Source organism: Temnothorax americanus, unplaced genomic scaffold (genome assembly GCF_048541705.1).
Source record: "Temnothorax americanus isolate GAGA-0224 unplaced genomic scaffold, ASM4854170v1 Scaffold100, whole genome shotgun sequence".
NCBI classification, from domain to species: Eukaryota; Metazoa; Arthropoda; class Insecta; order Hymenoptera; family Formicidae; genus Temnothorax; species Temnothorax americanus.
This window is the reverse complement of record NW_027509232.1, coordinates 311,507-325,866: the sequence shown is the minus strand read 5'-3', so window position 1 is coordinate 325,866 and position 14,360 is coordinate 311,507. Positions and strand designations below refer to the sequence as shown.

Sequence of the window (14,360 nt, the reverse complement as noted above, 5' to 3'; positions counted from 1 at the left end):
CGTTGTCCCAGAAGATACAGAACGACAGACTGCATTCGTTCATTAAACAAAAATATTTATCAACGATCCGTTTAATTACTTAAATTTATTGCATTACACCATTTATCTCGCAAGATATCTTCGTATAAAACAAACAAAAACGTCGGTTTTGTAAGATATGTTAAGGACGGAGCCTCTGAGTAGGCAACAATTGATGCATCTTGGCACGATGGGCCTTATGCTTTGAGGAGCAATTTATTTTATATCGTTTGCAATGCTAGATATATAAAGTATTATTAAAAATTGCTAATTTATCAGTTTTATAAATTGAAAAAATTTGAAAATTTTGCCACGCTAACGGTCTGCCGTTAATTTATAATTAAGTAGCTAAAATAATAAGCTAAAATGAATATAATTTTAATAAGAAGTAGTTATAAAATATTCTGATCAAAGTAAATGTCAAAATATCTAGAATTTATTCATTTATGTATGTATGATAAATTATTACAACAATATCTTTTTCAAATAATTTTGTTATGTTTTATATAAAATAAATAATTGTTAATTATAAAGAATATGTATAAAGCAATGAAAGAATATAACAAGAAAATGAGAGCAGGGAATATCACCGCAAAATAATTATTGAATAATAGCAAAAATAATAGCAAAAAGAGTACAAAAAAATATAAAAAATAATTAGATTTCTTTAACAAATTATGCAATTAATATTGTAAAGTATTAAATATATAATTCATGTATGTGTGATATAATTATACTTTCTGATATTTCAAGTTTTATTTTAAGTTGTAAATCAAATCATGTTTAAATTCTTTTCTACTTTAAAAATGGATTGATGCTGTCCAGTCGGGTCTTAAGCTAACAAAACTACGAGAGTTAAAAGCTATACTACCGCTTGAATGGCAGTCACGATCGAGTCAAATGTACTGTGACGAGTTCGATGATCAGCTCCGGGCTACATAGGTTTAATTCCGATGTCAGATGGACGTCCATCTGCCTGTACTGTTGTACTTCAATTCAAGATCTACGCTGAGAATAATTCCCACAATTTTATAGGTGGCATAATGACATCATTGTTATACGAAGAATAACTATGTTCGATTTGGACAAAAAACGATGACGAACGCATTCTACATCGATATCGTCAAGATTATCTCGAGAATTATATTAAAATTATTACGTATGTAGAACTTTTAATGCACAATTGAGGAGTTTTTAAATAAAACTTACGTTTTGTATTTTTTTAAATTTATTGCAAAAATAGTTATTTCCAATCATAAAAAAATAATTTTTTAACATTATATAACATAATCTAATCATATATTATAGATATAGATTATTCATTTTTAGATAAACTTAATTTAATCTTTCTGCTAACTTACAATTAGTACAATATCTTACATAATATAGCTTCACATCTACTTACATTTTTAATTATCAAAAATACTTTTTGCTGCTTGAGAGCAAAGATTATAAAAAGAGCAAATTCATGAGATATGACTCGTGGGAAGATTTGCAAAAAGAAACGTCATTTCTTAAGATATTCGGCGCCGATGAATAAAAGTGGATAAGCCTATTGTACGTATAGTCGCAAGGCACCAAACGATCGATTAAAACATCAATTTGCATTTAAGGAGGCTCTTACCCGGCTGCTCTAATCAATGTAGCAACCGAAAAATTATCATTAATAATTGGTTATAAAATTATCGGAAAATTAAATAAAAAAATAAATAATGATTTTTACATAGTGTAAGAGTAAGTTATATGTTCTATTAGTGTAAATATTAAAATTTATACAATAAGTCAGTTGACTACGTCAGTGCTAAAGAGCAGAACATGCGCGTGTCACGTGTCACAACGTCGTCTGTAGCAGTCTGCAGCTAAGTGAGGTGTAGCCGTGTAGCGTTGTAGCGAATGATGCGATGAAGAGATGGAGCCAAAAGAAAGATATAACGTGAGAATGCTGAGAGGGAAAATGAAAGGAAAATTCGCGAAAATAAAGGTTGTCGATGCGCGAGAGAATAATTATGCCGCTACCATACAGCGCAGAGAAAAGACATGTGCAAGTGAGGTTAAAAACTTCGCGCGATTTTGACACTCGGAAGATCATTCGCCTAACCTGTCGTACGTCATATTAAAACTTACAATATCTTTTATAACTCATCGTCAACACCAAGTTTTCTTCTTATCATTAGAAAGATTATTATTTTAACTACAATTCCTTAGTTTTTTGTTTACCTGGCTCGCAAACTTGCCAAGAAAATACATCACTTCCGGTAAAAATTTTAGTGTTTACCATATGCCCTGTGTTAAAAATGCGAATTTCAATACTGATATTTTTACAGTTTTTATCGTCATTCTATGCTCAAGTTTTGGGCATCGGTCCGTTGTGGTTCACTTTACAACATATATTAATTTCATAAAGATCTGTCATATTATGATCGAGGTAAGAGCCTCCTTAAGCGTAACTAACTCGACGCGCGCGGGGCACTCATGTATGTGCTGTATGCAAAGCACGCGCGCAGCCGATCGCAGGTAGTCAATTGCTACTTGCGCCTCGTACAAATTTCTACTTTGCATAGCGAAAGCGTCATTGTGTACATTGGAGTAATGATGCCAGTGATATTAGCACTTGAAAGTTACCGTGAAAGGGAGATACGTATATATTCGTGTATTGATTCGACGCACGCGATGATTCTAATTCGTACATTCGAGTCGGGAAGCCCGAGAAGTACAACTTGAAAGCAAAAACATCTCGCACGTGTAGAGTATTTCCCAAGGAATCCTATGGATTGTTTGCAACGCCAAAATCAAATGTTCTTTGATTGAAAATCCTTTAATTTTTAATGTTATATATATTTGCAATACGGTTCCAACTTTAGATTTTCAAACTCTAATAAATTATATTTAAAAAATTACCTATTGCATATTTTTACATATTATATGATAGTTAATTCAACCTGATATTTAATTCAATAATTAAAAATTCTTTTAATTTAGAATTGTTTAAAACTCGGATCTATGTTTCGAACTAATGTTTCGAACTAACGTTAGACCAATAATTTGTTTGTCATAGATTCTAATATATAAAAATATATTATTTTCTACGTTTGCCACTTATGTTAGAAATAGAACGTGACTCTTCTGAAAAGTCACAGAATAACATTTTCCATACTAATTATAATTATTAGTTTACGCTGCAATTGCAGCAACAAATTACGAAAGCACCAAGGGATCTTGTTTAAATTGAGACAGTAGTCGGACGAGCGGCCAGGTGTCGATAATGAATCTCCGCGTTAATTAGCCTTCGGCCAGGCGAGGCGATAGGTAGTTCGTCGTGGCATACTGATATCTGCCTCCTTGCCAGTCCCCGGGCGAAATAAAGCCTAACTGAAACGTCACGCCACTTGTTACTCGTTAGTGTGCACGATGCCATCTTTGGCGGCCGTGCGGCCCAGTTACTTCGCCTCCGGTAGCTGGCATCGATATCAGCACGACTGTGTAATTAACAATGTTCCTCGGCTCTTTACCTGCTCCAGCGAGACGCGCCACGCTTCTCGACAGATTTTGCGACGAAAATGCGTGACTTATCGGTTCGACACCACCGTTACATAGCGATAATAAATGCGTATCGAGAAGTTAAGCACTATTAACAAGTAGATATGTCATCGCATTGTTCCCTTACAGAAAAAAAGTACTAAAAGTACACAGTAATAAATTAATGTAAATACTGGCAATAATATTTTGGCGAGTACTTTGGAAGTACTGGGCATTACTGGTAGTAATTTATTACACAGAACTACTGGTGCTTAGTATTGAATTACTCACTCAAAAATTTCCAATTTCCGATATTCACCAGGCATAAAAAAAATTATTTTTTTCGAAATTTTATTACTATTTTATAACTAAATTTGTTTCTTAAGATGCAGTCTATGATTATAAATATTTTCTCGTACTTGAAAAAACACTTACCTTGGTGGGATATTCAAACTCGGGACCTCTGGATCGTGAGCTAACTGCTTTACGTAGTAGCGACTACTTCTTAATTTGATGTAAGTGTTATATATAGTCTACATATATGTCATAACCAGCGTAAATATATAATTTTTCAAAAATCATCTTAAGAAACAAATTCAGTTTAAAAACTGATTATTATTATAACACATAACTTTTGTATTTTTACAACATAATAAAATTCTTCAATTTTAAAATGTCTCACTATATCATTTTCATTAATTATTTATTAAAACGTTTTATTTAGCTAATATATTAATTGCGATTGGGAGAGAGACAACATCAATGTCTCCTGAGATTAGGACTCTTGGATCCAACAATATGAAATGCATTTTATTAGGTACACGTCTTTATTTAACAAAAGAGACTATTTGTCAAAATTCCTTAGTTAATGTCTCTTCTGATATTTTTTTACAACATTATGGAAATGACTCCGGAATGTGTGGCTATTTATCCCAAAATGATAGAATGTAAATGTATTATAATGTCATACAATAGGAAACTGTGTGTGTGTATATCCTCTAGTAAATTCCTTAGTGAGAGACTAAAGCAAATAAAAGAAATAAATTTTATGTTTACGTAAAAAATTTGTAAAACCTTGTCTATCCTTTAGCCTTTGACCATAGTTGCAAAACATATAGTTGATCAATGGATCAGCTTGATTAATTACATTTAATTACTTATTTTATATATTAGGAACCTAATAAGATTCCTTTACTCCAGATATAAAACATATGCATTTAGGCGCCGTTTGCCGCCCCAGTAGTTGAATCTCATCTATACCAGTACTTAAATACTAGACCAAGTAATGAATTACTAGGAAAACTACTTACTCATTCTATCAGTATTTCACGTCTAAGCTCAACTAATAGATTCTCCAATACTTCGGTACTTTTTTACTATATAAGCAAATACTGAAGTACTTATTGTATCAGTATTTTGGATCCCGGAAGAACTACTAATACTACTAGATATTACTCATATATTACTTATTTGCCAGTAGTTAAACTACTGAAATACAAGAATAAAATACTAATCGCTAGTAAAAAATTACTAGACTCAGTAATAAATTACTGACCAACCAGTAATACTTTTCTATAAGGGTTGTTCTAATTTTCACATCTCTAAATTGTCCCATGTAGAAAAAAAAATTGCTTAGTTTTATTTCTGTAATTAGAATGCCATAAACAATCAAATTAATATTATATATCCTATTTTTAAAAATACATTTAATTTCATCTTAAAAATATATTAGTTTAAAAAGAATTGCGAATTAAAATCTGTCTTTTGCAAACAAGATACGCTTCGAAAAATAATTAATATTATGCTTCTCTATATAGACACACATTACTTGTAGAATATATCTTTTAGATATTTCATTACTTGTAGAATTAATAAAATTAAGATAATGTATAAAATTAATTAAATGTTAACAAAAGAGATAGTTTATATTGACCCAACTGGCTATTTATTTAATATTTAAATGCACAGCGCGTATTTGAATATTATATTAATAAATGGCCATAGTGTTGAGTCGAATTAAACCACCTTTTTTGTTAATTAATACTAGCGAAGAAAAAGATTACCACAGGTTAATTAAATATTGTCAAATTGCTTATTTGTTTGAAAATATTTCAATATTGAAATTGAAATAGCTATTGGCAATTTATATAGCAATATTTCAGAACCTAAGCACACGCGAAACGTAATTTTTACATGTATGATGTTTAGTATCATTTCACTAGGAACAAAGCGAATGGGTTAATGACGAAGTCAGGTGAAGTCCGCGTGTCCTCGCGGACAGGTTCGCGCGTGCAGATCCCATCTGGAACGTATCTCTCGCGCGTCGACAGAGAGCTCTTCCATTACGCTGGGCGGTGGTCCGTCGTTATATCTGGGACAGTCAAGTCTGTGTGTGCTGCAGCCGGTGATCTGATAGCCCCGAGATTTATGGCGACCCTGATGGTCCATTTAGCGCTGGACGGGAGCATACCGAGGCGCGCTTTCGCGCGCGCGCGCGCGCGCGCGACAATACGGAAATATCTTGTTAAAAACGGGTTGGGTAGGCTAGATTAAGCGATTTGATTGTGCGCGTGCATGAATGCGTCCATTGCACGAATTGAACAACTGCACCGCGGCAAAGAAACGTTCGTTTCAATTAGGCGCTAATCAAATCGAGATAACTTTAAACATTCGAAAGATCGAGCAACGCAAGCCTGATTTCTCTGATTCAAGACAAAAATATTCGCGTCCAGAAAGAAGATTTGATCGACCTTCCGTTGTGCAAGAACAATGCAATTTTATTTTTCTAATTAAATAAGGCATCCAATTCTCTGTATCCAAAGAAAACATTTTCGATGTTCTGAAGAGTTAAGAGATGACGCGTCGTTTTAGTTTCAAATAAAAAATAATTTTTAGAAGAATCGTTGTTTATTGTTTTATATATATATATATATAAGAAAGTTATAAATATCTTGAATTTAACCAGACAATTTGGGCGGTCCAAATTTTCTGTTCGGAGCACAGCACGTTTCCGGCAATGAAACATATAAGTTTATTATGCAGTTATGTACGGAATTTGATAGGGCATGTTGGTTTTGTGAGAGGCGCATTAAGGAGCTAATTATCGCTAAGGGGGCGATCGGTAAGATAAAGCCGCGAGAGCGCGCCCACATTTAACGGCGGATAAGTTTAGTGCGGTGTCCCCCATAATGGTGGCGAATGTATTATACTTTTGCCGGATAGAATCATCAAATAGGTAAATAAGTACCGCGATTAGCGTTTACTGCCACAATAAAATGATATTGCACCGCGCGGATACGAGCTCCGCTCTGCAAGAAGAAACGCGAGTGCGCGACCGAACTCCCGACTGTCTCTGATTGCGAAATGTCCTCCGTTCACAGACGTCGGGAAAAATAAAATTATTTTTTGTACTAATAAACATACCCAGTGATATTACAACCGACAATTACATATATTGTCAAAAAGTACGTGTCCCATCTCGACTTCCGAGAAATTACATATTACATAAATTGTGAAAAAATACGATTATATTATTAAGATTCTTGTCTCTTTAAAAACATTTCTAACAATTTGGTAGATATCCTTTGTAAAAGTTCACGCGTTTGCAAAAAACCACGTCGCAGTATCCGATCGCTTCGAATCAAGCTCGTGGAGGCGTTTCTAAATTCGTATATCACAATAACGTGGTAATTATATTATTGATGTCGTGCACGATGGCGCGGTGACATTAACAATTTCTCGGCACGGCGGCGGCGAGCGTGCCCACCGCGGGCGATGTTTATTAAAGCGAATAAGCCTGGAAAAGGCGAGCATTTTTCATCGATCGTCTTCGGGACAGGGTGATAAAATCCGCGGGATATATGGCTCGCTCGCGGATAGATACTGACGCCCGACGTCTAAGCTCCTCGAAGATTCATGCGCGACGAACGTGAGACCAGCGTTAAGCGCCTCTAATTCATTAATACCCGCGCGAATGACAATTAATATCGCGTAATTGCCGGGCAGGGCCCGGTTGGTTGGAGCGCGGAGTCGCCCGAGCGTGGGATATACCCGTCGTAAATCGGCGACGTTCGCGTCGCGGCCTGATTATTGAGCTTGATGAGGAGAGCCCGCGCGCGTATCCCGTTTCCTCCTGCAACGCGTATGCGTATGCGTATGCGTATGCGCTCGATCGGCGTGGTCCCGCCGTAATCGACCGATAAAATATAATATGTGCGCCCCGACGTGACGTCGTGAGAGACGATGGACACGCGGAGGCAATAATCGCGCGTGCGAATTCGCGCGGATTTCGCTCCAATATAGCGCGCCAGCGATCGCGAGAAACGCGATTCCAGGAGTGTCTCTTTTATGAGCGCACACGTGACGTGAACATATATGCGCAACGCGTTTACGCAATCGAACGAAGAGACTCGCTGGATTTATATCTCCGCAAAACACCCCGAGTGTTTCGCGCGCGATCGCTTCCTGGGTGATCTTAGAAATTAGTAGCTCGCTTTTACGATTTCCCTCTATAGCTCCTCTCTAAATATGGTTCCCGGGACGATCGTTGCACGCCCGATGCTTTCTTCGCCTCGCAATATATTTATCATCTCGCGCGCGTGTACCTGTATCTTGAATTTTCTGCCGCGCTTAGAGCGCGAGCGCACTCGCCTGGGAAATCGTCGAATAGGTGCAACGTTCTCGTAACCTTGAGGCCTTCGAAGTAACTGGATAAGGTAAAGGTATAATAATCGCGGGCACGGTGGCATATACAGACGCCTTTCTATATACCGTAGTCGCGCCGGTGAACTGATTTCCCAGATAATTGTGCAACTGAATTTGTCGAACGACCTTGGCTACCGCAACGCCGATGATATCATCGCCGATTTAATTATCATTTATCGCCGTTTTCGATTCACCGCGAACCTTACCGCGTACCTTACTGAACATACCTTATTACCGTATATGATCAGATTCCCTGCTTAAATTTCCACATGGGATACGATACGATGGCTTAATAATAGTTCCGATTGATCCCAAAGACACGTGTGGCTCGCTTCGCAAAAACTCGACTTTGCCTCCCATCGCAGTCACGCGCATTGATGACTTTCTGCTAAGAAATGCGCAATCGCAAGTAACGATTTTATAATTGATTAATTATTTAGATATTAAATATATCAACTTTATAATATTAAGGTATTAAAAATCAAACAATGAAAAACTAGTCTACATGTTATAAAGTATAATGATACAATGTTTCTCTCTCTCTCTCTCTCTAACTTTTATTTTACGCTTTAATACGAAATTGTGTGTCAAATAAATTATTGGCCGGTCAATTAGCTTTAATTTTATTTTATGCAAAAGTTTTTTATACAATGTATGTATAATGTGTACATATACTTTTTTTATTGTTTTTTTTTTTTTCATATTGACGTAATATTGGCTCCAACTATTTTAGCTCTATTATTCTAGATGTGTGATATTTCGCAAACTTTTAAATATGAAAGTGTCCGTTATGTCTGACACATGTCGGCACTAATTGCGAACGGTAGCCGTTAATGGCCGGGGCGTTATGCAAACTTAATATCGTGGACGAGCAATAATGACTCTGCGCGACGTAAAAAATATCGATGTATTCCCGACTCCCCAGAGCGTTCGAGAGCCGCGAAATGCGTGAGGCGCATTTTACGGCGGAGTTTCTTGCGTATGCGTATATGTATATATATTGCAACTGGCACTGCATCACCAGCCGCCGTGGGAAACGTGACACGAGTTAGCTCCTAAACCTGAAAAGCCGTTTCGAGACCGTAGATAGGGGTCGCCGGTCGGTAGCCGGTAGGAATTCACCATCCACTCGCAGGTACAGTCGCGGTAGCTGTGCGCAATAAATTACTTATTTGCTTGTCACGAGGCATGTCGAAGCAACGTTTTCCGTCATTGAACCGTACGATGCTGCGCTGAGATATTAAACGGCGAAGTCGAGTGACTCTTTCCACGATGTTTTTCCACGATGTTGTTGAGACGAAAACCATTAACGCTGATTGTATCATTAATCAGTATCACATCGTGTGCAACGGATTATGAATTAAAAAACTTCTTATTTATTTCTAATTATTAATTAAAAAGCTAAAGAGCGTATATAAGGATGAGGATTTGAAATCTGAAATCAAAAATGAAATCCTTAATTTTTCTCAAATAAATATCTATAAGTTTTCTTTGGCCATAGAACGAGCTTATCAAATTATACCTATTAATAGTTGTATTAACGTAACGATAATAATGTGTAAGCACTAGCGGATTTTAGGGGAGTTTGGGGTTAAAACTCTCTCCTTCCGAATAAAAAAATCAGTTTTGCTGAAAATTTTGCTCTTAAAAAATCTAAGGAAGAACAAAAAACACAAAAACTGTTAAAAGAAGTAAAAATGAGATTAGAAGTTTCATCACGTCCTCGTCTCGTCTCTTCTGAAGTGAAAGCTAAGCGTGATAAGAAGCAAAGTCAAACCAAATAATTTTGTCGCAACCTCCCCATTATCGACGTCATCAGGATCTCCTAGGCTGCATTCGAGGAGCGCGCTATTAGCGCTATTGCATCATTCTGTCTTTATCGCTCATCAGGTGTAAAACAAGGATAGAATAAGCAAATAGCGCTAATAGCGCGCTCCACGAATCCAGCCCTAGTGTGTGTAAGAATCATTGTCATATTGAATATTGTATACGCGTACTATTAGAGAAAGCAATTAATCCCAAATGCATGAACGATCTTAAGTTATATCGATGTCCGCGTGAAATTACTAAAAGATCAAAAACGAGTATCTATACATGTTGCAAATCACACATTTCTCTCCGGGAATATATATAATTATATCCCTCTAATATACCACATGATTAGTACGGGTACGAATGTGCGAGGCTTTACAGCCAATACGTTATCTACGGTTAAATCGCCGCCTGTCTTTAATCAAGCAGCTCAGCGATTCATTACGCGCGCATTCATGTGCACTTGTAATTCCACTTTGCAACATTTTATAAGATTGTTAATCTGCATCGAATCGTATCGTAAAGATCGCGAGATACGACAGCTGCTGCAGCAACGGCACGTACAATTTCCGCAATGCTGCGTCACGCAAATACTATTATGCATGGTCTGCCTTCTGCAAATAGACCCGTTGTCTCACTGGAGTCTAGCAGCTTGAACTAAATGATAATGGCAGGGTATATATATATATATATAGCGGCAGGAATATATAGTTAAATTATAAAGACGCTGAAAGATGTAGCAGAATATTGATTGTTATACTTTCGACGAAATGTCTTCGATTAAAGATAACACTGTTATGAACGATCGTTTGAATAATCGGAATTATGTAATATAGATAACATAAATGGTCAATTCTTGACATTATATATTGAGTAAATAATTATATTTTGAAACAAATCGCTTTATGATTCGTTAAGGATCGCGAAACGGCAGTTCGCGAACCTATGGGAAATAAGTATTTAAAAAATTGCGAGTTTGATTTTTAAAAGGCACTCCAACCATCCGGAAACTATACGTGATATTCGTCGTAATTACTATAATTGGTGTAATTGCTTTAATTGCCACTCGTAACGGTTAGCGCGAGATATTTAAACGTTACGAGACCAATAAAAGATACTTTAGTGTCATCAATCGCCGATAATTAAATTAGTGCCTCATTACGTTCTCACGTCTGTAAAAATCGGACTTTCCACTGCGCGAGCAGTGTTTGAAAACCCGTTTGTGCTGCAATCGCAATCGCCGCGTCGCTCTTTCGCGCGCGTGTGTGTGTGTGTTACGCGTCTCCTTTTTTTTCTATGCTAAGGCGTTAAGGCGCGTAAAATTAACCCGCTAAACGTAATAAGCGCAGGACCCTTTTACGAGCCTCGCGAACGTTTTCGTAATTAACTTTCTAATGCTCGGTTAAAATTATATCGTTATTTTTACCGTGGGTATAACCGCGCCGCTATCCCGTTCCCTTTTCAACGCGTGCGATCGCGCGGGCACGCCGCGTATGCGCTCGCGAGCTATGATTTATAATGCAACGCGCGAGAGACGCTCGCAAAAAGATGATTTGATTCTCGTTCTCGTTTGCGCATCGCCGCGCGACCCATTGTTCTTTTCTCCGCGGAAAGCACGAAATCCTCACATTAATCCTCGGTATTATAACCGCGACATACCTACTCAAATATGACCCTGACATTTTATAAAGTGTAAGATACTTTATGTGGTTTATTATCTTTCCCTAAAATCGCTCCCTCTGATTTTACGTGCACACTTCCTCTCGCTAATTACAAATTATGTTCTCAAGTGTACGGCCAGCTTATTATAAACGTTATAATTATCTTATTATTTTATCCACTTTATTCAAATTTGACTGGTAACTGGAATTAAAGAACAAAGCATAAATATAAAAGAATTTATTTATAAAGAAATTAAATAAAATTGTATTTATGTGCAACACACTTCTTTTGTTGATTAGTTGACCTATTTATATAACTAAGAAGATATGTTATGAAACAATCGTAATTTACTTATATTTTATCAGAAAACACAAAGAGATATCTGATATATTCATCTTTTAAAAAATTACATTATATCAAATTGAAGAGGTTGAATTATACACACACTGTTTTTCTTCTTTTGAACAACAAAACATTGATGCTTTCGCAATGTTGTTAACCATAACTATAAGAGAGATGTAAGGAAATTAATATAACTAATTATTAAATCAGATACAGCGACACTACCGTACGCACTACGTTCATCCCGACGAATCAAAATTTATCTTGCATGATATGGCTGGGTTACATTAAGGAACGATAAGTAGACTTGACACCTTTAATGCAGTGGTTTCATATACGATTCGGATTATATGCCGCACATACAAATATATATATATATATATACACCTCGCACCCACTAATGATGACAAATATATACCCGCGCGAAGTACTATTCGCAATTAATAACGTTCGCGGACAACATTAGCCATTCGTTACGTTCAAGTGGATGTTGCGCACTGGGTTATACGCGCAAACGTATATTTTATCGTGGTGGTAATTGCACGGCTTTACGCAGCGTACCCTTATTTGCAGGCAAACTAGTCTCGAGTCTCGAGGCCCCGCGTATACGACGCTTTTCTCCTGTTTGACGCTCTTACGCGAGGATGCGACGCGACGTGTCAATTTATAATCATCAAGAAATCACGGCGCGATTACTGTCAGGGAGATGTCTCATTAGCGCCCCGAAGATCGACGCGTATCGATCGCGCGGGGTACATCCGTGCCTCATTTAAACCTGTCGCGATTTAGTGTGCCACACATTGGTGTAATATATCCATGACAATAACTATAGAAAATGAGACAGATGGTTCATAAAGCATCTCACGTAACTTTAATATAAATTTTATTTTATTTTAAATTTTACACTTGCCAAAAAAAATGTTTAACAGAAAATATCGAAATGTGATAATGTTAAGGAAATAGTGAACGTCTCTCACACGTTTGCTAAAAACTTGCTCGAATTCGTAAAAAATATAATAAAGGAACATTCTAAGTTCTCTCCAGATACACCACTTGATCAGTCGATTTATTTATATAAATCATAAAGATATTGTATATTATTATTCAAAATCAATTTGCCTGTATTTTACCAGAAAACTGAACAACAAAAACATTTGATCTGATATATGTGTGTATATATATATATAATCTACATTTATATTTTACTGACTAAAAGGTAGCAATCGCGCGCATATTGCTTATACAATTTTAAACTTAATGTTTCAAAAACGCGTAAAACCTTGTTTACGCGTTGCGTTTAAATGCAATTGCGTGCAATTTAAGACTGAAGTATCCTTCGGATTGTGAGACCTGCGTAAGGTACACGTGCAAAGTATTTAATGTCTACTTTATGTCGGATACACCGTTTTCTAATAGTAATGGCCATCATCAATCGCGTAGTGACGCGGAAGACGCATGGACGCGATACCAACGGTATGGCCACGAGTATACGAGTTTCTTGCGGTCACTACCATAAGTGTGCCTGTTGTTTTCTGTTTTGTTAACATTGTCCGAGAACTTGGAATGAGAGTGGTAATGTTTGTCCAACAACAGATGGGATTCACAAAACAACGCGTTAGACGTTGATCGCGTGTTTCTCCTCTTCTGCAGGATATTTTATTTTACACGTCGGCTGAACCGCGCAGAAAAATTTATATTTAATAATTACATATTGAAAACACACACACACACACACACACACACACACACACACACATAGTAAATCGTAATAACTACATATTGAAATTTACATAATTATATAAGCTGAAGAAAACGATATCGCAAAAAACATTTCTAAATTGCTTAAAAAACGTTGTATCTAGATAAATATTTATAAATTGATTTCAGATTGATTTCTAATGAGATCGCTTTCTATTTCAAGGAACATTTGAACGCTGAAGAAGCCATCGTTTCTAACTTTATTTCCTATTTGTACAATATAATATCTCTAGCAATCCCGTTTCGAAATTTACGTTCTAAACGTATATAAAATTACGCAAAATTACGCAAAATTACGCATTTAAACGTTATTGTAAGAAAATAAGAATAACAAGTATCGCTTTTCTGCGATAATGTTGTGATTTGCTCAAGAGGCTCGTCGCAGTATCGTTTATCTCACTTTACATAACTCGCTTCGCGTTGATATCCCGTTGACGTATCTGACTGAAACTTCAAACATCGAACATAAGATTGTAAGAAACATCTGCGTGGACAGTGGATTGAATTAAATCATCCGGCAATATTATCGGCGCGGCGCGTCTAAACCA

The 14,360-nt window shown here is 36.5% G+C and overlaps 1 long non-coding RNA gene across 1 annotated transcript in view; it reads left to right on the top strand.

Moving 5' to 3' along the window:
• The window catches only part of LOC143902065 (uncharacterized), a 117,988-nt gene that overhangs the window by 102,144 nt on the left and 1,484 nt on the right, over positions 1-14,360 (top strand). The gene's annotated exons all lie outside the window — the stretch shown is intronic.